This window comes from Equus asinus, chromosome 14 (assembly GCF_041296235.1).
Source record: "Equus asinus isolate D_3611 breed Donkey chromosome 14, EquAss-T2T_v2, whole genome shotgun sequence".
Classification (NCBI taxonomy): domain Eukaryota; kingdom Metazoa; phylum Chordata; class Mammalia; order Perissodactyla; family Equidae; genus Equus; species Equus asinus.
This window is the reverse complement of record NC_091803.1, coordinates 10,493,932-10,515,926: the sequence shown is the minus strand read 5'-3', so window position 1 is coordinate 10,515,926 and position 21,995 is coordinate 10,493,932. Positions and strand designations below refer to the sequence as shown.

The window sequence follows — 21,995 nt, the reverse complement described above, 5'->3', positions numbered from 1 at the left end:
GTAAGTCCTCTGTATCAGTGTTTTCATTCCTTTCACTTATCCATATACTATAATCACCCAATACATTGTCACTATTATTATTAGCTCAATTGAGAATAAGAAAAAAAAAAGTTTCATTTTACCTTAATTTATTCCTTCTCTTCCTCTTTTTAATGAGGATCCAAGTTATCATTTTCCTTCTCCCTGAGGAACTTTTAAAAAATATTTATTGCAGAGCAGGTCTGCTGCTGATGAATTCCCTCAGTTTTTGTTTGTCTGAGAAAGGTTTTATTTCTCCTTCACTTTTGAATGATAATCTCACTAGATAGAAAATTCTAGGTGGGTGGTGTTTTTTCTTCTTTCAACACTTTAAATATTTCACTTCACTCTCTTCTTGCTTGCGTGGTTTATGATGAGAATCCCACAATTCTCATCCTTGTTCCTCTAGATGTAGGGTGTTTATTTTCCTCTGGATTCTTTCAAGATTTATCTTTTGGTTTCCTACAGTTTGAAGACGATATGTCCAAGTATAGACTTTTTTAGTATTTATCTTGTTGGGGTCTTTTCTGAGCTTCTACAATCTATGGTTAACCTGTCATTAATTTTGGAAAATCCTTGGCCATCATTACTTCAAATATTTTTCTACTCTGTTCTTTCTCTTTTCTCCTTCTGGTATGCCAATTACACATGCTACATATTTTGAAACTGTCTCACAGTTCTTGGATATTCTGGGCTTTAAAACTTTTTTTCTTTCTCTCTGTGCATTTCAGTTTGCAAAGTTTCTATTGACATATATTCAAACTCACATATTCCTTCCTTGGCCGTATGCAATCTACAGATGAGCCAATCACAGGCCTTCTCCATTTCTTGTAGTGTTTTTGGTTTCTAACATTCCCTTTTGATTCTTTCTTAGAATTTCCCTCTGTCTGTTGACATTCCTCATCTGTTCTTGTGTGCCATCTATTTTTTCCATCAGAGCCCTTAACATACTAATCATGGTTATTTTGGATTCGATGTGTGATAATTCCAAAACCTGTGTCAATGTGAATGTGGATCTGATGCTTGCTTTGTCTGTTTAGACTGTTTTTTCTTGCCTTTTAGGATGCCTTGTAATTTTTGGTTGAAAGCCAGACACGCTGTATTAGGAAATAGGAACTGAAATAAATAAACCTTTAGTGTGAAGTTTTATGCTCATCTGGCTAGGTGTTGGGCTGTGTTTAATATTTACCGTAGCTGTGCGTATCAGAGGCTTCCATTTCCTCTAGTGTCCTTGTTTTTGTGTTTCTTGTGTCTTTAGGTTCCCCTAAATCTCCTCCTTAAACAGAGCCCATGCCTTGCAACTCTTTCAGCTATGATCCCATCACTATACTGCAGCCCTGGGGACGCGGTGGGAAGGTGTTAAGGGAGGGGATATAATTAAATCTTTTAGTGGGCCTGTGTCCCTGGGTTGTGACGTTCACAAGTGTTTCTAAGCTTTTTTTTCTTTTCTTTCAACTCTTTAGATGAGACGGGAAGGCTACAGGGGGCTGCAGTTGGGTAACTGCCCTTCACCCACGTGGGATAAGGCTTGGTAGTCTTTTCCCCTGCTGAGGAGGCTTCTATTACGGAGCACATTCGGGATATTTCAAAATCCTTTCAAAATGGTAACCTTTCTCCCCCACCCTCCCGTGCCAGAAACATCAGAGTTTCTTCATGGTTCTTCACTGTGAGAACTTAGTAGGGTTCCTGGAAGTAAAACTCACGAGTAGGTGGGGCCTCCCCTTAAACGGTCCTCCAGGAGTTTCTCACTTTCATGCTAGCCCACATGCATCCTCAGCAGTTTGTCAGTGTCTTTTACGTGTTTCTACCAGTTTATGGCTCTAGTGGCTTCTGCTCCAGGTAAGCTGATCTTAACTGTGATTCTCTGCATTCACCCTCTCTGAAGATTTTGGGTAGTAGTTTGCCCTGCAACCTCAATTCTCTGGTGACTTCAAGAAAAGCCACTGATTTTCAGTTTGCTCAGCTTTTGCTTCTCCTAAGGACCGTAGTAAAGACTCCCACGCTCTTTAAGTGTTGGAGCTGGAACCAAAAGTCACTCCTCAAAGAATAATTCTTTATTTTCCTGTTCCCTTTCTCACATTTTTAAATGAGTTTGGCTGGGCCAGAGAGACACCTAAAATGGGAAGTCTGAGGAGAGGACACACCATTGCTCTCTTAGGGGAAGAGAACAGGCAGAACTAGGGCTTCAGGGAGGACCAAGGATTCCATTTAAAGCTCACAGACTGTCTGGGTGTGCTGGTAGGTTCCCAAATAAAATCCCAAACAGTGATTCTGTAGTCCTTGATTCAGTTATTTAGCAGTTCAGATCTGTGTAGGAGAACACCGTTCCCAGCACTTGATCATGAGTCATCTTGCCATGTCAGGCGCCACTTGCCAAGCCTTCCTTCGTGTTGGGCAGATCAGGAGAACAGAGCTGAGTCTCTGAGCAGATGCTGGAGCAAGAGCTCTGTCCCAGGATACAGGGGCCTATCTGAGGAAGCACAGATGTGACTGTGGGCCTCAGAGTCTATGCCCTCCTTGAGCAGAGGACTTCTGACTGAGAATATCAAGTGTGGACCTCATAGCCAAAAATCCTCCTTCGAGGTTTTCAAAGAAGGAAAAACTGAAAGAATTTTATCACCTTTAAAAATTAATAAAAAGAAGGAACGCAAAATTATAGGAATTAAAATAGAGAGTCATATTATTCTTGGATAACAAATATCTGACTTTCCCAAACAGAGAAGTGAGACCAATGAGTCCCAGCCCCTCATTCTTTTCTTATTGTTCTCAGTGTCAGGACAGAGCCAAGAGGAGAAGAAAAGGTGGAACACCAAGTGGTAAGGTTCTACCTATCCCACCTGAGCTCTCCAAGGGTGACCCTTCCTGTCTTTTCCATGAGGTCCCAGGTCCATGGTCTCTGAGGATGTCAGTCACTAGATACAGTCCCTCTCAGAAAACAGAGCCCTCAGAGGAGAGGCTCATGGGAAAGCAGTCAGAACCTGAAACATTTCTCAGATTCCTGCTCTGCCCAGCTCTGGGCATGAAGCAGTGATGGACCTGGGCAATGGGCTTTGCCCAATAAGTGGCCATATGAGATGTCAAGAGTCAGAACTTCTGTCTCCTGACCTTGTGAAAGTACTTTGACTTCCTGGATGATCAGATTCTTCCTTGGAGTAACCAGTGACCTATGTTCCTCACATGGTGTTTTTGAGCCTCACATGGGATGACATACATATATGAATGAAAGCCCTTTGTGAATGATAAAGCAACATACATACGTGAGCTTTATTATTATCATTAACCGTGCGATCTTGAATCCTAATTCTTGGAGCTCTCCAAGTCCAATCTACCAAGGGTACCATAAAGGACATTCTACTCTGCCTCCTAAAAGATCTCTTTGCTTCTGTCTTCATCACTTTTCTGGTTTCCCAGGTGGGAGAGCTTGCCAGCGCGAAGCAGAGGAGGCAAGGAAGGTGCTTTCTCTGCTGCAAAGGTGACTAAACACAATCCTTCTTTCCTGTATCCTGCTTCTTAGTAGGGTCTCAGAATTTCTAGGGCCTCAGTGAAACGTGAGATTGCTAAGGGAGGGAAAATCCTCAGATTTTGAAATCCAGATTGTGAAAGTCTTGGGGAGAAGGAAACAACATAGATTGTGAGCTCAAGGAAGTGGGGGGATGTGAAAGGACAGTATGCAATGGGTGCCCCTACCTCTGTCAGACCTGCCAGGGCCCCATATATTTGTTCTGGTCCTGGCTGCAGCTGTGTATGTCCTGTCTCCTTCAGTCCCCGGGGCCAGCATCGCGATACCATCTGCTTTCGTCAACTGCTATGTCCAGACCCCTCCTGGGAGGTGTGTAATAGCACAACCGTGGAGGTCAATTGGCTGCTGTTCCTGGAGGACCTGGAAGATGATACTGCCTCTGTGTCCTCTCTGGCTTCCATAGCTTCTGGGACTGAGTCATCATTTACTCTGTCCTCCGCCTTCTCAGAAGTCCCTCCAGGAGACCTAACACCATCCCCACCACCTGACCCATCCCCACCGCCCCCCTCTGTTCTCTCACCTAACCCAATGACACCCTTAGCTGACTTTCTTTCACCCTCACCACCGGGTCACTCTATGCCACCAGAGCCTTTTCCTCCCTTGGAGTCCAAATTCCCAGCAGACCATTCCCCACCCCAACCCCTTGCCCTTCCCCCTCTCCCACCACATGACACCCAGGCAATGGATCCTATTCTCCAACCAGAGGCCACTCTGTCTCTGAATACGATCTTCTCTCTTGACCGCACCCTTTCCCAAGATATTAACGCCTTACCAAATTTGTCCCAGATAATGAATCCACTAGCTTGATTCACTAGCTTGTCATCACGGACCACCAAGCCTGTCTGTCTCACCACCGACAGACCACCCTTTAACTGTGACTCAGTCTAAATCGGTTTCCATCTTATTGAAGTCTCTTCCAGAGAACTCATCTCCAGATAGCCCTGGTGGGTTGTCCACTTATGTCCCAACAGTCAGAGGCACTGACCATTCAAGTCTGTCAATTTCAGAATTCTCTTGTTGTCAGGCTCCTGCCAGGAACATGTTCCTCCCCACATTATCACACTCTGATTTTCAACGAGAGCAAGTTTCCCTCTGTCTACTAGAGACCTGTCTCTGGGGAGACTCTGCTACCAATCACATGGAGGCCAGCAGCCATTCTTTCCTTGGCCTTAACGGTCAGGCATTCTTGGCAAGACAAATAAAAAAGAGAATGGATTTCCAGATTTTAGAGAAGAAAGAAAAGGAGGAAGGACTATTTTCAAAACAAATGTGCTCAGAAAACCAACGGATGTCTTCAGGGAATTCATTGCAGCCACTTGACGTACAAGACACCACAGCCCCCAAAACTGGCTGGGACATCACAGGCAAACCAGAGCAGCTGAGCATTCGTCAACAGCTACTGTATGTCAAGACTTTGGGAGAAAACTTGCAGCAGAAATATACCCAGCTCTTTTGGGGTCTTCCCTCTCTGCACAGTGAGTCCCTGGTGGCCACTCTCCTGGTTTCTAGTAGTAGTGCCCCACTAGGGTCTCATTTTGTCTTATTCAATGGAATCTGTAATGCTTCTGCAGTCAAGATGTGGGATCCAGAATCTCCACCACTTCCCCATTCTCACCCTCCTCCCCTCTCCGATGTACATCCGCAACCCTTCTCTCAGACCAACCCCCAATCCCAGCCCCCACCTTTCACTCAGGTCCAGCCCCATGCCCACCTTCAATCCCCACTCTCAATCCTACCATCTTCTTCTCCATCCCAGATTAGGGACCATGGAGTGTCTTTCCATAGATCCCAGATTGAGTCAGACTCTCATATCTCAACTGAAAATCAACACCTGAAATGGCATATGTTGCAGAAGCAACAAGAAAGTCTGTGGGGTTTAGTCCCTGCATTCCAAAAATCTCAAGAAGCCACTTGTCCTCAAGCTCTCACCCCTCCTTTGGTCAGCCAGTCCTCCCATGCCTATGTACCAGTCTCTGCCCTTCCTGGCCATTTTCATATCACCAGTGAACCCCAGGATAAAATGGAGCTCCACATTCCAAGGAGGCTATTCTCACACTGCTGCCTCCATGCCAGTAGGAATCTAGAGTCTCTGTGTAAATGTACAGAAACATCTCAGCAAAAAGGCAGACACACTCACTCACAGCTCCGTCAGCTTCAGGGCCAGAGTAGCAAGGATCTAGCAGAGACTGAATTGAGTTTCCCAGGAAGCTTCCATGAGACGATCTCAACAAAGTTTCAACTAAGGCAGGACATGAAGAGGAATCTTGGACATATCCTAGAGAAGAGCCCAGAAGATAGTCCTCCAAGGGTCTCAGAATGCTACCTACTAAAGAGTCTGAGGGCTGCCTCAGAGACAAAAAGTAGCTGTGTGTGTCACTCAAGGAATTACTCAGGGAATCAACTCTTAAATGTCTCAAGGAAGGACACAGACCAGAATGAAATGAAAACCATTCTTAGATTACATGTAAGCCAGTAGTTTTGGCAGATCACTGTGGGGAGGATCCCCCTCGGGGTGTGTCATTCATGGCTGGCTGAGGACAACCCATCCCCTCCTTCTGGGAGTTCCCAGAACAATATGGAAAACAGAAATTTGAAAAACATAACAGTAGGTGGGGTCCACCCCCAGATGACCACTCCAGAGCTTTCTTTTCTGGATCCCAACACCCGACGGGTGCTAGAAGCCCATATTATAAGGTTTCACGTGAGTCAGAGGTGGGGCCTACCCCTCAAAGTTCTTGAATCCATAAAATCCTATAAGTTGAGAGAAGCCAAAACATGGCCTCTTCCCCAATTTGACTTTCTCTCCTCAGCCACCTATATTTCTGGGGTGGATTCCAAAAGCTGAGGTTTCCAAGCCCCTTGAGGGAAGCTCTAAAAGTTTTCAGGGAAATAAGGTGAAAACAACGAATTCAGTCCCCATCCTGGATCTTCCACTCCCTGCTACCTCATCTGTGGGCAACGAAGGACAGGGGGCCCTAAAACCATCCCACTCTGATATCGACCAGGAGCTTGCCAAGGACATCCAGGCAATCCAGCATGGCAGACAGACTTCAGAGATCCTCACACACAGCTTTATAGACAAAGTGAGTCAGAGTAAGACTGCACTAGACAATAACAGATGCAGCCGAGAGGTGCCCACAAGGCAAGCTGGGGCTGGACATGTGCCAAGGGATGAGAATGTGAGTTCCAGTGATAGAGAGGACATGATTCAGGGCCAAAAGATGGTGGAGAAGAATTGAAAACATTTTTCCACGTCCACCATGAACTTCAGGGAGATATTCAAGGCTGAGGAGCTGTGCGTTCTTACATCACAATCTTGTGACATCTTGACAACCAACAAGTTGGGGAGCTCCCAAATGATAAATATCAATGTGAGCAAAGTAGAAACTACCCTGACCATGAATGTCCCTCACCAAAAATACCGGTTCCCCAAGATTCCAAACCATCAGACATTAAAAAACATCTCCTTACTGAGTTGAAGTTTCAATTGAAGAGCAGGGAACATAGCCAGCCTAAAGGTTCTCCCGCTGACATATCCCTTACTTCAGATAGCTTGCCTTCCGACTCCTCACTGACTCAGTCCCAGAGCGTCTCCAGTGGGGACATGGGAGCTTCCCAGGTGCTGCAAGTCCACTTGGAGGACCATGGGGATTGGCGGGAACCCTGGGCCTCTAAGCATGTCTCATGGAAATGCCAGGATAGGAATTTCCCACCAGCTGCAAAGACAGTGAGACCTCTGGACTCCAGAGCAGGAGAATGTGGAAGCAAGGATTCAGGAGTTGGGATGTCTAAAGCCAGAAAGAAGAGCCACTCTATTGAGGACAGAGAATTAGAGGGCACTTCCCCGTATCTGTCACAGAATGAACAGTTTCCTCCTGAAAGTTACTTCAGAAAAAAAATGAGGCAGTTTTTTCAGTGGATTAATTCCAAGAAAAAATCACAGGGCAGGAAAGTCCCCAGCAAAAAGCCAAGTTCACGTCAACCTTTGCACCGCTCCGAGACCCAGCTCAAAGTGCAGCTCTCGTGAGCTGTGGGCCTCCTGAAGCTCATGAGCTCATGGCAGCCATTGGGAAGATCCTAGAGGAGAAACTGGCATGGAGATACGAACCTGAGGCTGCAGAGTTAAGTCAGCAGAAGGGGGAACTGCAGGCCCAGGTAGAGCCTGACGAGGGACATCCCTCCAACTACGGGGCTCTCTCTGACCCACAGCCAGGGGAATGGGCAAGGACCACATCCTGCAGCCAAGATGCTGTCCCTCCTGACAAGAGTTTTCGTACAAGGGTTAGACAGAAAAGAGACAGGATCAGACAGCCCTGGAAAGTTGTGGCCTTCAAGGACCAGCATTTATGCCAGAGTCAACCCCCTTCCCCACCCTACAGGGAGTCTGTGCCCCATCCAAGACCCACCTGCATGCATGATGTATCCCACGTCCCTCCGGCCACCCTCACCTCTAATGAAAGCACTGCGTTCAGAGATCTGACTCCTCTATTCAAACAGGAAATGCTTCTCCAACACTTCCAGGGAGGAAAAATGTCCCCAAAGAAATCATTCAGTCCTTGTTGAGAAAGCATTGCCATTTTCACGAGAACACATCCTCTGATGAGAACCATGGTTAGCACAACCAAGGATACTGATCGTCCTCAATAAATGTTTCTGCTAGGAGAGAGTAGTGTTCTCTGTGTGGTGCTTTGGGGGAGTGGGTTTGGGGTTCCCAGCGCTTATGCTCAGGGAAAGGAAGGAGGGAAGTCAGCTCTGACTGATTTCCTCATTTGGTTTCCGCAAGATGACCAGTCCCTTGTAGGGGGCCTGACAGTGGCTGTCTCAGTTTTATCTTGGGTCCTGTATTTGACCTTACTCAGATGTCCTGTACTTAAAACACTTTACTTTTTCATAAAAAGTACAAAAAGTTTACTCTAAAAACTTCCAGGCCTTTTCAAAATGAGAAGAACCCTTCAAGTCCAGAACTTGGCTCAACTTGTCTTTCCATCTGCTCCCTCACTATCCTGAACTATACACAGCTGCAGGGTGGGATGCGTTCCTCTGGAAGGATACAGCCAGAATTTCCCCTCGTTGCCTCAGAAAGTTTTGGAATTGGAAGTGTGGGGGTGTTTAGGCCCTGAGGTGAGTGGCAGGGGGAAATGTTGCTCTTGGATCTCTTGGTGAGGAATGAATGTCACCTGCTCCTAAGAGCCTTTCTCTCCCTCAGGAGGTCTGGGTGGTGGGCCGCGTCCCCACGCCTCAGCTGACCCTAACGAAAATGGGGAGCAGTTCACCCTTCCCCTTCCTCTACCCTTCCTGGAGCAGAAGGGAGGAGAGAACTCGCAGCTCTGAAAAGGACCAGAGATATGAATCTTTTCCTGAAAACGGTAACTTACCTTCATTTAGAAAAAGTTGCTGATTCCTGAGTATCTCACAGGTGAGCAGTCAGTGCAGGTGTGCGTATGGATGGGTTTTGCGATTGTGGACACTGGAGTGGCTAGAGCAGGGTCCAGGAACTGGGTGGGTCCCGCCGAAGAATCTGTTATATGTGGGGTGTTAATCTGTCTGGAAGGCACATTCTGAGCTCAACAATGAGGTCTCCCTGCATGTGAGGACACCTCAAGGAATGGGAAGAGCCGCTCCCGAGGGAAACTTCCTCAGGATGCCCAGCTTGGTAGAATTATTGCAAGACCAAGAGATCACCTGGCTATCATTTGTAGGAATGGTCGTCAGGCAGCCACCCAGAATTTGGGGCAAAAGGAGACAACAAGTAGGGAAGAAGGAATGGTGGAGTGAGTGGAAAAGGAAGGAAAAAATGAGGAGGGGAAGAATGACCTTATCATCACTCCTCATGATCCCTGAGGGTCACTTCGAGCTCAAAATGTCCCTTCCAGACAGATTAACACCCCACATCCTGGCTATCCACTCCACCCAGCACTACCTTACCTAGGCCTCACCTCCTGGAGACTAATCAGGGCTGGGGGGAGGACAATGATACCACTGCAGCTAAGAGAACTTGGGATAGTCTTCGAGATTGAAGACAGTATCTCCAGGAATGTTGTCAAGGAGGTTGTCCTCTCATTTGGTGCCTGCCTTCCCAGCCATGCTACATCTTACACCAAGGTTACAGTAATTTAGGGGTGTGTTAGTTACTATATAACAAATACCCCAAAAGTTAGTGGCTAAAAAAACCAAGTATTTATTAATTCATAGTTTCTGTTGGTGAGGGATCTAGGCAAGGCCTACCTGGGTTCTCTGCTCCAAGGTCTCTCACAAGGCTGCAATTAAGGTGTCAGCTGGGGCTGGGGTCTCATCTGAAGGCTTGACTGGGGAAATACACACTTCTTTGCTCACTTCTATAGTTGCTGGCTGGATGCAGTTCCTCAAGGCCTGTTGGACTGAGAGCCTCAATACCTGGATGGCTGTTGGCTGGAGTTGGCTGGAGGCAACCTTCAGTTCCTTGTCATGTAGGCCTCTCCAACATGGCAGCTTGCTTCATCAAAGCCAGGAGAGAGTCTGCTAGCAAGACAGAAGTCACAATCTTGGAAACTAATGAGGGAAATGATATCCCATCACCTTTCCCTTATTCTATTAGTCAGAAGCAAATCACGAGGTCCAGCTTACACTCAAGGGGAGCAGTTTATACAAGGGTGTGACTAGCAAAAGAAGGGATCTTTGGAACCTTCTTAGAACTCTTCCTAACACAAGGGTTTCTTCTTGGACATCCCACTGAGTTCACTGAAGCAAAAGTGACCAAAGGGACCAAGTGGATCCTTGTGCTCATCCATATCCACGTCATCAAAGTTAAAGCTGTTTAATGGCTGAGCGGAGTAACGTCTGGTAAGAAAAACATCAAAGAGATTGAAGCATCCAAAGAAGGAGGGAAAGGTGGCATGGAGGTAAAGGCGGTGTGGGGTCATCATGAACGGTAAAGTGAAAGGAGCCCTTAGAACCACCTGCCTCACCACTGCCAGTATTCAGACTTAGAGGGGAGGAAAAATTAGGAGCAAGACGGCTCATCCTCGCTCCACCACCGTATCTCCACTCTGCTCTAGCTCCCCGAATATAGGCCTAAAGAAGCAACCTTCAGTTCCCATAGAGATAGCCAGGCTTATAGAGGAAGCAAACCCTACAGCTTGCAAGGTTTAACTTCTGCTCTTATTGATATATTTAATATAGCACATCCATCGTTTCAAATTTGCTTCTCACAGCTTGAACATCAGAGAGAATGAATCACACAATCGATGGCAAAGCCAGTACTAGGGGAATTCAGCATGTAGCTCCCATTCTGGGATGTTTTCCATGAACCCATTGCCAAAGAGCTTCTAACCAAGGGAGAGGTGGTGGCTCAAAAGGGCTGACTTACTGGCTGGGGTGACAAAACAAGTCATACCTGGTGCCCAGATATTTGCTTCTATTCAGAGAAACACTGGATGAGGCAACGAGACAGAATTTGCACACTCAGCACATCTAGGCAGTCAACTGTCCAAATGAGGTGACAGTACCACCCAGGAGTGATCCCACACTCTTGTTCTGCTTCTAGTACTGTTTTCCTTTTCCCCAGATTCCAGTTCCTATGGGAAAGCAGGACTCTTACCAAAAGAAGGAAAACGTATTAGCTGAACAGTGACTGGAGAGATGAGGAGGAATTTCTCTAGAAACAGATTTCATGGGCTTGCTGCTTATGCCCAGAGATCAGTGCTGTGCAGCTTGGGGGGCGTGGGGTGTGAGGGTGGGGGTCTCATTTACATGGTACTCTGTGGCACCTGAAGAATTTTCAGTGACATAGAATGTGATGGGAATGGGTTACCTGAATTTTTATACCCTCAAGCCCACACTCCAAACCTAATGTCAGGGCGAATAAAATGCATGAATTGACTGGTACCTTGATGTGGCTTGGGTATGGGAACCCCAGATCCCAGCTTCAGGCACTGTGAATTTCTCTGGTACCAGGTGCTGCCTAAGGGAATCAGCTTTCTTGAGGCAGCCTTCACATGGATTAACACTCAGAACTGTGCCCGAATCTGCAGCCACAATGAAGGGGCCCAGGCTATGAGAAGGGGCTCTTCTCTCTCTTTTTTTTTTTTTAACCTGAGTTAACAACTGTTGCCAATCTTCTTCTTCTTTTTTTCTCTTTTTTCTCCCCAAATCCCCTCAGTACATAGTTGTATATTTCAGTTGTGGGTCCCACTAGTTGTGGCATGTGGGATGCCGCCTCAATGTGGCCTGATGAGCGGTGCCATGTCCACACCCAGGATCCGAACCAGTGAAACCATGGGCCGCCAATGCAGAGTGTACGAACTTAACCACTTGGCCACGGGGCTGGTCCCGGGGCTCCTCTTGAGGCCTTTCCTCTGGAACTTCCATTGGCCCTGGATCAGAGCCTAATTTAGGCTATTTTCCTGGGGTCACAAGGACACGTTTGGTATTCCTTAGGGAGGCCAAGTGGAAGCTCAGAGATTTGTGGAGGCTGCCTCCCTATCTCTCCCAGGAGACTCGGGGTCTGTTCCTTCCTTCTATGGGGGCCAGGAGGTAGAGAAGGAACTGAGTATTATGCAAGTTTAGCAATGCTTCACTGTGGGAGGGGGTTGGGCTGACAAGAGTAGGTAATTTTCCTTTGCAGGGATTCTTGCCCAGCTTGAGGCAAGCTTCATTTGAAGCAGGATAATGCTGTTTCTACCCTCCACCTGAGGGGACTCCAGAAGGAATAAAAGTTACCTTTCCTCATTTGTCTTACAGGAAGTTCTGGGCTTCTGGGTTCAGGAGTTATTAATGGCTTTCATGTTTGCCGAACCCAAACAGAAGTTGTGAGATACCTGTTGTACAGTCCTGTCCAGACCCTCATGTGGGAGGAGACTTTAGCTGGCTGCTCCAAGGAGAGAGGAGATAGGGGTTGACACAAGTGCTGGGGTGAGAGAAGGAGAGTTGCCTAAAGGTAGCAGTGGCTCCAAGACCCTGAGAATCAGGATGTAGAGACGAGTCCCTTAGGTGGACGGGTTCTGTGTGGAAGTCCTCTAGGAGACAGCACAATGTTTTAAGGGATGAAGTGATGATGCTGAGATGACTAATCATCAAGCCCCATCATCTTGAGAGCTGTTGCAAGACACGGCATTGCTCACACTTAGCACAGAGGCTGTGCAGCCACTGGCCTTTCAATGGGCCTGAAGGGCTTGGGCAATGAAAATCCCAGGGGCAACCAAGATGGACTCAAGATCACAGGCTCTTACCTACATATTTCATGGTGAATACTTAACTAAATAGGCAAAAAGTTCCCATTAATGACTACTATTGTATATCTTCCTACCCTTGAAAATGGGGTCTTTGAGCCAGATTTAATTTAGAAAAATTAAGTACTGCTTATTGTACTTCAATGTTGTGAAACAAATTTATGCTTTTTATGTATATTATCCCATTTAAACTTTACAATGCTTTGAAGTAGGTTTCTTTACCCTCTTTTATAGAAGGGCACGACCTGAAGGACAGAGAAGGTAATATATATTCAGAGTGCTAGCACAGAAGAGGGAGCCAGGGATGGAGAGCCCCCTTACGCTGTGAGGGATTCTTTGGATGTAAATGATGGCAAGTACAATTCAACTGACTTTAAAAACAGGATCCGTTGACTCAGGCACCTGAAAAAGCTCTGGGAGTAAGACTGCCCTCACGCAGGAGGATTCATATTGGGGCTCAGCTGATGTCATCAAGTTTCAGTTTCTATCCATTTCTCTGCTCTAGATTCTGGACTGGCTATCTTGTAAGTCTGTCTGGCAAGTTCGTAGCTACATCTTCCAAACTAAAAGCGCAGCTAAAAATGGGTTGTTTCTCCCACTAGTCCCTTCAAAAGTCCCACTGTGCCTTATTGTTTCCTGTTGGGTCACATGCCCCTCCCTGACCAATCACTGTTGCCAAAAGCATGGACCAATCTTTTTGGCCAAGCCTGACTTCAATGCCCTCCTTTAAAGTAAGAGCGTTAGTGATAAACAACTCCACTTGACATGGACTGAAACTGACAACGGGGTTAGATCCCCAGAGGGCAAAAGAAGGACTATTTTTGGAAGGTGAGTGAATGCTGAGTGTCAAAATAAAAACAAAAACAAAACGGATGTCTACTTCAGCTCTCTCTCTCACCACCCCATTTCTGCCTTCTTGTCCAGAGTCATGCCATGGACTGAAGGTTAGAGTTAGAGGAAATGCCAATTCTGTGGACAGGAAAGGAACTCAAAGTGGAAGGAATCAATCAGAGGCCCCAACATCCATGCAGATAGACCATCCAATGATCTGATCTCTCACTGCTCCTTCTCATCTTAGAGTCCTTTACCTTCATTCCAGTTCAGTTATGGCCATATCCTAGAACTTATCACCAGCAACACTTGTGTGTTCTGAAAAAATATAGTCTGACATTCCTCCCTTTATCCTCTCAGCTTATGCCCTCAGCATGCTAATGCCTCAACCTATTCAGGAACTACAAGCCACTCTATACTTTCCCCTGCTCACCTGACAACCTTTGTCTTCATTTCCTCCCTCTCCAAGGAAAACTTCATGGGGCATCACCTAATCCTAAACCTAAATATACTGCTCTGCTCTAAACAGCCTACCCCCTTCTTTCATTCGTCCTGTCTAGCAAAATCCAACTCTGCCTGTTTTAGAACTGCCTTCAAATAAGGGCCTTCTTCCTCTTGGATAAAATCACACAAGTGTGTTTGTGCCCCATAAACTTCTGTTCTACATCTGTTGCTCAGCTCCACCACTGCCTCCGAATCCAGTCATTCCTCCTGTGTTACCATGTGCCAGACGCTCTTCCAAGCACTTGGGACACCCAGTGGAGGCAACAAACAGAGGCCCTGTCTCGGGGGAGCTTCTGTGATTGTTTTCTCAGTCAACTCGCTTGCCTAAGTTCTCAAAACAATTCCACTTTCCTACACCTTGTCCACACTCCTCGCTCATTGATCATATGTGCTGGACCCCCAGAGGGAAACAGAGAAGTCATCAGATGGGAACTTTTCTTCATAAACACTTCAACACAAAACAAAACCAAAACCAAAACGAGATCCTCCATCTCTTCTTTCCTCCTTCCTTCCCACCATACTGAAAGGTTTCCCTCAATGCTTTCCTTAATCCTCCCAACCTGGGATCTGCCCGCCCTTTCCAAGTCACAACACTTTCACATGTGTGGACTATCTGCCTTAATTATCTACTTTTCCAGAGGACCAAGACTACATTTACCTCATCACAGCTGGAAACACCAAGCAGAGCTCAGAATCCTCTGGAGGAATACATTGGCAATGGGAGGGATCTATGGGGAGGTCCTGCCCAGCATGCTCTGGGGCGGGGCCACGTCCGGGGGCAGGGCCTGAGAGACTGAGAGCCTGTTTGGCTTCTTGAGGGCGACGGCACTAGCAACACGGCCAGACATCTCACCTCAGGCTTCTGGAAGATATGAGTTGAGACTTAATTCAAAGACAGGTTCTGAGGAAGGTTTCTGGATGCCTGAGTGACCTTCCCCACTGCCCAGCCTGAAGGATCCTTTCCTCCATCTGCCATTTCCATTACGGTGGGCAGGCCCTCACAGTCCCTGGGCCCCCAAACTCTCACTCCAGGCCCAGCCTTAGCAGGCGCTCAGAGGCCTGGGGGCAGGGCTGTGCCTGCCCAACACCACCCCCTTTGACGATGGCACTCTTAGGAACTCCACCAAGGTGAGAATAGTAATAAATAGAGTAACAACATTGACAACTGTTAAGGCTTCACCTTACACTGGCTGCCTGGCCTTGCACAAGTAGCCTGAGTCTCAGATCTCATCTATTATGTGCAGATACTGACGTGTACTGATAGGGTTGGTCCTCGGAACTGGAATGAATGAGTAAAGAGTTTTGAACAGTGTTTACCTAACACTAGAAGTTTAATATGTGCTACCCATTATTATCACTCATTTAAAATGCTAGGCCTCCTCTTTATTATTGTAGAAGTATCAATTTACCACTCATTCATTCTTCCTTCCTTCAGAATGAATTTATTTAGTACCTAACATGTGCCAGACACTATGCCAGGCTCTGGAATACAATGGTAAGCAAAAAGGTAGAGTCTCTGCCTTCATGGATCTTACAGTCTAGAGGGGAGATCAGGCAGAAATTAATCATACAAGATTGTGTAAATGTCCCATGTTACATTCTATGAAGGGTTCATGAGCTGGTTGTCGGTGCCAAGGGAGTTCAAAACATGGGGATTTGGCCTAACCAAGGAGAAGAGGGTCTTCCTCACCCACCCCTCAGGAGCTGATAAGGCTTAAGAGGTAAAAGGTGAGTAGGAGACAACTTGGCAAAGCAGGGAGGGAGAAGTGTTCCAGGCAGAGGAATCTGGGTGATGAGAGCAGAGAGAGTGAGGAGGGAGGAACGTGATGCAGCAAGAAGAGGGAAAAGCGTGGGAGGCACAGATTAAGCAGAGTTCTCTGGGCCAAATCAACTAGTTAAGTCTTTGGAGCAATGGGGAGCCAGGGGAAATTTTTAAGTTAGGATTTCTTTATATGTGTAGGGTATTCAGAGTTTAGTTGTATTATTTGAGTTTCCAAAAGATTACTGTGAATTAATACTGTGAATTAATGAATTACAGTGATTTAATGTGAAGAATGCTTTGGATGGGGTAAACAGGATGTGAGAGACCAGTGAGAAGGCCACTGCAGTAATCTACGAGAGAAATGATGTCAGCGTGGACCACAATGGTGGTGACCAAAGTGGAGTAACGTGGACAGATGTGAGTGGCATGACTTCATTAATTCTAATAAGACGGAACATTTTTCCTTTTGTTTCGCTCCAGTGCTCAAGAGGTGCAGGTCGGTGCAAGATGTGGGGTCTTTTATAGAGTTGGACAAGTCAGCAGACACGAAACATTTGAAAAGGCTGCTTGAACTGCTGACTAGCCAAAATCAAAGAGGAAGTTGACCTTCAACCCTTTGTTTGATTCCAGCTGCAGAAGTCATTTTCAGTTACTCTCTGACTCAAGTAAACACCACTCCCTGTCACCTTATCCCTTTCAGGGTTGGTTCACTTCTACATTTTCACTGGGACATGATTCTCACCGACAGTAGAAAGTTCGGCACCCAGACCTGCAGCTGTGAAGACACTTGCTCCTCTCTCGAGCTATTAGTACTTCTGGGAAACACGTCCCAGTGCCAAACTGTCCTGGTCCTGAAATGACCCCGTTATTTGGGGAGGTAGTAAAGGAAATTACATGTGTTAAACCCCGAGCGGCACTCTCTTTGGACATCGAAAGGTGTAAATGATAAAATACTTACTAGACTTAAAGACCAGGGAGTAAACGGGGGGCTGGATGCTGCCCAGACTCTGTGTGTCAGCAAAACATATCTGAGCTCAGCGAAGTAACCCAGGACCAAGTGTTTTCCTCAGTGGAATAATTAGACAACAGAGGTGGGCAATTTAGAAAAGATAACTTCTTCTGTCCCTGCTTTAGAATTTCTATTACAAACAAAACCCAATCCTTAGCAAGATTTAAGAGCATGGCACAAAGACTGCTAGATGTTGAACTGCTGGGAGTGGAGCCCACGTTTTATTTATCTTTGTATCCAAGCACATCCGCAGTGCTTGCCACGAGGCAGATACTCAGTGAATGTTGGGTGGATCAAGGATTCCTCTGTGTTTTCATGGGGTATTTATATGGTATGGGAATTCAGTCATTTTTTGCCCCACTAGGTAGAGATGGATGCTTTCTGTTCTCCATGTTTACTTTGAACACCATTTAGCTACAGGGATGTTCTAAAATGGAATAATAAGGAAACCAGCTTTAATACGATTTTATATATACAGACAGATACACTTTCTGACCACGTGCAGATATGAATGCTCTCCCTGGAAGATGCTGTTGTAACCTAAATTGCACTAGAATGAGGTTAGAGATGGGGAAGAAAGGGAAAGTAAGGTAAAACTGACAGCTTAATTTCTAGACAGGATTGCTGCTTTAAAAATGAATTTCAGGTGCTTCTTGGCATACTTGGCCCAAGCACTGGAGATTTCACAGTGATTTGTGATTTGGTGTGACCCAGAACATGGCCCAATGGTCCTCTATCCTTTGAAGCAGTCAGTCTGTTCTCTTGATTGCTGTTCTGGACTGTCTCACCGTCACTCCCCATCAGGGCCCCCTTCCTTCTGCTCTGTCCTAGTGGAACAGTCCCTTGACCTTCATTCTCCCACTACTCTAGTCTCGACTTCTCCTTGTTGCCAGATTACTCTATTATTGCTTCTCAAATTGTGGTTCCCAGACCAGCAGCATTAGCGTTGCCTGGGAACTTATTAGAAATGCAGATTCTCGGGCCTCACTCTGGACCTACTCAAGAAGAAACTTTGATGTGGGGCCCAGCAATTTTAACAAGCAAGGTAATCTCCAAGGTGAGAACCACTGCTGTACGTAAAGCTCAGTTCTGAGCATATCACCCCTTTGCCCAATACCCTTTATTGCTTTCCTGCCGACAACCACATGAGTGTGTGTGTGTGTGTGTGTTTGTGTGTGTCTGTGCGCGCCCTTCTATCCAAGGCCTTGTGCAATCAAGCACCAGCTCATGTGTCCCCACGCAGGGAGGTGTGTTCCACAGTCATCCTAATGGGTTACCTGCTCTTCCCTCTGCTCTCCTGCCGCCTCTCTCTGTTAATGTTGGGTCTTCTGCTATAAATACCCACCCTCCTCCCTCTCCTTGGAGAAACCTTACTCATTCTTTAAGGCTCACTTAAAAATTAATATTTACCTAAGGAATCCATACCTGTGCCTTTAAAACCAAATAGTACTGAAGGCTTTATAAAGAACCATGGCAGGCCCTCCCCCACCTCACAACCCCAATCCTTCCTATCCCCCCAGTTCCATTCCCCATGGAAACCACTTGAGCCGTTTCTATCATAGTTGTTCTGGTGTTTACCTCTATTTATATAACTAATACGCAAATACTTGTATTTAAAAGTAATTTTAAAATATTAGACACTAACTTCTTGCCGTGGTAGATAAAATTTGAGTAGGTAAAATTGCAGGTGGATGAAATTTGGTCGATACCCCATTCCCCTCTTCACTCTTCTCAATCTGTCCTCACTTAAATCTTTATTCATGCAAAGTTCATCTTGGCATGGAAGGTGACCCCTTTCCTGGAACGTGTTCAGAGACTGCTCCTCCTCTGTTCCCACAGAGCTGTGTATCTCTCTTAGTGCACTGTCCCCCTTGCCCTTCCACGTTTGTATGTATGTGTCTCCCATTCCCACCAGCTTGTAAGAGCCAGGAAAGTCTAATCCGTCTTTTACTTTCTCTGAATCCTCCCAGGGCAAAGCACAGGGCCTGTGATATAGTACACACTGAGCAAACGTGGCCAATTTAACCGTAAAGTAAAATATCTGCCTGACCTTTGAAGCTTGCTGGTGTGACAGCAGTACTTGGAATGAGTCTTCCCCTTCCAATGTGGTTTTCCAACATTATTGTGGGGAATAGTAAACTGGAGTCAGGAGACTTGAGCCACACCACCTTCTTGGTGACTTCTTTTATGACCTTGGGGAAGGCACTTAATGGTTTTGCTTCCATTTTTTCATCTATAAAGTGGCAACAATAATATCTATGGACAGAGTTGTAGGGAGGACCAAATACAACAGCACAGGTTATCAGGTATAAGGCGTTATATTGATTCCTTATGTTTAAAACAAAAAGGCAAACCATTTTCTGGTAGCACATAGGGCTATAATGAACATTAAAACCAACCTTTAAATAGAAAACTTTATTTTTAGATGATCCAGGGGGTCTTTCTCCCAAGATCAGCCTAAGATTTTTTCGGAGGAAACTGTATTCTCATTGTCCTGAAATTTGAAGCAAGAAAACTCAATCATTTAAGACCATTTGCCTATTCTTACTTGTTGATGAGAAATCACCACTACTGCCACCCTTTTAGCCTCTGAAGGGATTGTAAGCTTTGTCTTGATTTGATGGCTCAAAAATAAAATGTACCAAAGGTATGTTTTCTAAGCCTCGTCTGGCTCTACCCATTAGAAAAGTGTGAGCTACTGTTCTATCAAAACTAATTATATTTTAAATCTACAACCAAGTCTCAATTACCAAGGTTAATGGGACTACATGCATACATAATTCTCTCTTACATTTATCCAGTGCTTTTAACTTCTTCAAAGCACTTTTCACTGTACTGCATATATAAAACAGATGCATTTTTTTAAATCCACAAATAAGGTAAAAAATAAATCTTCAGATCAATAATTTCAACTTTGTACCTGTCAAAAGCTATTAGAACTTGCAAGATTGTCTAATAGGACTTTCATTGCCCTACTCTCCTCTCGACCCCTCTCAACTAAGGCCAGAAAAGACCGAAAGATCTGGAGGAATCTCCAGAGGAGAGGAAGCCAGAGAGGGAAGGAAGCCAAGGACCTGGGCCATCCACAGCCTGGATCATTAGCTCCAGCGTAATTGAGAATAACTGACTGTATGTGTGACTATGGCCAGAAAATCCAGAAAGAGATGAAAAGGCAAAGAAAATGACGTGTGAGTAACAGTATTTACAGGGTCTGTCTTTGTCATTCTCTCAACAAGCATTACTGAGTGCCTACTGTAATGACAGGTGCTTTCAACAAAGAGGATGGACACAGCATGAACAACCCAGGCAAGACTGCTATTTTCATAGTGATGACCTTCCTGAATGGTGCAGACAGACAACAAACACAAAGACACACAACTTCACATAAACGAGAACTTCAGGTGGCACTAAGCTCTGTGGAGTCCATAAACACAGGAATGTGATAGAGCCTTGGGGAAGGGATGCTGTTGTAGATAAGGTTGCCAGGGAAGGCCTCAGGGTATCGGAGCTGCAATCTGTGAGAAGAGCCCACCCTGTGCAGGTCTGCAAACCAGATGATGGAATGAGTGAACTCGCCAAGTATGCTAGAGGGAGAGGGGTCCAGGCCAGTTTCAAGGGGTTCCAGGAAAGTCACTGTTCTGTGGTTATTCACTTTGTGTCCTTTTGGGGATATTACTAAAACCTCTCCAGGACCCCGGATTTATTGCCTCTACAATGCGGGTTGCTAACACTGATCACCTGGACAGGGGAGCGCTGAGAAATAATGGGTAAACAATTGTGAGGAGCCACATAAATGCTAAATAATGCTCATGGTAATAAGCTTTTATTAAAGTCAGCACCTTGATAGGCAGCTCACAATCGGATACCTTGGCAAATGTGTAAATTGACGTGGCTGCTCCCTGTGCACACCAGCACCATCCTTTAAAACAGAAAAAAATAAATGAGCCTATGGTCATGATATTCGAAGTAGTTAGTGATCAAACAACTGTCTGGAGAGAAAGCTGGTGTGTGAAGTGTAAAATGGGAGCAGGAAGATAACGGCACATCACAGCCCAGCTCACGCAGAGGATAACTCATGAATTGACTGGATGCTTGCTGGTGCACACACCATCCGCTCCAGGGTGGTACTCTCACCCCGTCAGGACTAGGTGCTGCCACCAAAAGCCCCAGCAGACAGGAAGGGGAGTGAGAAGGAGCCAGAACAGAAGCATCTCTGGCAGCAGCCCTCTCTGGCCCTCTTGGCCTTGGAAAGCCACCCCTGGGGGAGGAATGAGCAGCCAGCACCAAGGGCCCTACCTTGGAAGGGCACCAAGGAAGTGGTGGGGGGTGTGAGGGAGGAGGGATGAGCATTGCATTTCTCCCTACGAGAATGAAATATCCCAACGCCAGGAGAGACTTCAGTTGTCGTTATAACTGAGCCTCCCCACACAGAGATATGAGTCCACCCCTTAGAAGCAAATCTTCCTCCCCCCAAACCTCCCCCCAAAATATAACATTAACATCACAAAAAATGAATTCTTTTTTGTGGGTCCTTCCATCTCTTTGATATAAATACACAAGTGCCTAAACATTCTTTCCCATCTCCCATCCCACATCGGCAATCAGATTGTGACACACACACACACACACACAAGCACATGCTCACACAAATACCACACACACCCAATTCCTTTGTTAAGCCCTGGCTCAGCTATTATAAGGTACCTGTGGAGTGTAGGTCACATAGTAGAAAAGTTTAAATTACTGTTGCTTCTACTCTGAAAAGCAGACAGGAAGAAAAGACAATAAAAAAGAAAACACTTATTTTAAGGCTGATACTAAACACTCTACTCCACGTTGACTGAGGTCACTTTCCCACTGTGGGATGGGGAGAATCGAGATGATCTCTGAGGTGCTATGAACCCACAGTGCAGACTTCACGTTTTGAGGCTTGACTAGAAACGACGGGGACGTGAAAAAGAACATGGCGAGATAATCCTAGTCTTCAGGAAATTATGGTTTAAACTGGGCTGGAGAAAGACCAAGATCCTCAAAAAAATCTGATTGATTTTAACCAAATGGAGTAATTTTAAAATGTTAAATACACTGGGATATCATATTAAAAGTATTCTGGGAGAGCATGCCGCATGGGACATGGTAAGTGCT

The 21,995-nt window shown here is 45.9% G+C and overlaps 1 long non-coding RNA gene across 2 annotated transcripts in view; it reads right to left on the bottom strand.

The window, feature by feature from the left end:
- Window positions 1-21,995, bottom strand: part of LOC139040149 (uncharacterized) — a 62,940-nt gene that overhangs the window by 23,044 nt on the left and 17,901 nt on the right. For both annotated transcript variants that reach the window (XR_011494109.1, XR_011494108.1), the window contains exons 6-7: window positions 14,738-14,941; window positions 9,764-10,033 (exon numbers count right to left, since the gene is read on the bottom strand). This is a non-coding gene — a long non-coding RNA (uncharacterized lncRNA). The remainder of the gene's footprint in view (window positions 1-9,763; window positions 10,034-14,737; window positions 14,942-21,995) is intronic.